This window comes from Micromys minutus (genome assembly GCF_963924665.1).
Source record: "Micromys minutus genome assembly, chromosome: 18".
In the NCBI taxonomy this organism is placed as follows: Eukaryota; Metazoa; Chordata; class Mammalia; order Rodentia; family Muridae; genus Micromys; species Micromys minutus.
This window is the reverse complement of record NC_137953.1, coordinates 15029018-15029986: the sequence shown is the minus strand read 5'-3', so window position 1 is coordinate 15029986 and position 969 is coordinate 15029018.

The following is a 969-nucleotide window of genomic DNA, read 5'->3' as shown; positions in this document are numbered from 1 at the left end:
CATTAACATTCAAATGCCCTCCTTTGGTCACAGGTGTCAAAGGCTGTGAAACCAACAGGAAATTCGTGTGTGAAGTGGAGCAAGCAGGTGTTTCTGAAACTGTTTATCTTTATCCACAGCACACAAACTTGCTTGTTTTGAGAACTTACTTTACCAAATTTCTTACCTCGTTCTATACAAAAATGAATTAAAAATACATTCCTAATACCAACAGCCTAATGGCACATAAGTGTTTAGCGATCACTTTCAGAGTAAAAAATATAGAATTAAGCAAGCAGGAAGAATGCCTTTGTTTGCTTGTTTGTTTTGTAGACAGGGTATCACTGTATAGCCCTGGCTAACCTAGAACTCAACTCTGTAGACCAGGCTAGCCTAGAACTAATAGATTCACACAGGGCTGGAAAATGTCCATTTACGTTTCAGTCCTGGCTAGCTTTTAGACTTGATTCAGCAAGAATCTGGACACCAACATGCATTAATAGAGTTCAAACTTCAAAGCAGACGGTAAGCTGAGGAGTGAGCACGGGAGGAGGGTCTCGCTGCACAGGGATGTTTAACAAAATGGACTTGCAAGGGCCTTGTCAACTGTCACTGAGCAGGTCAGAGCCCTCCTTCCCCTATGAAGCTTTTCCTAGGCACTCTGAGGTTTACGAGGCAGTTTATCTAAACTCCAGACTGAGGGAAACGAGATAATTCCAGTCTCTTTTAATGCTCATCAACTCCCATACAACTCAGTAGGGCAGCTGGGGGTGAGCCAGCCTGTGCTCAGCTACACTGCCCTCACTCTGAGACTGCAGCAAAGGTGTCTACAACACAAGTGTCCTTGACCCGATAAAGGAGAAGACAACCTGTCAGAAACAGGATCTGCCTGTCTGTGTGATTCCTGAGTGGATGGGTCCCACTAGTCTGACATAAACTAGCTGAGCAAAACTGACTGCCATCAGTACAAATGCTGTAGACGACAAAGGA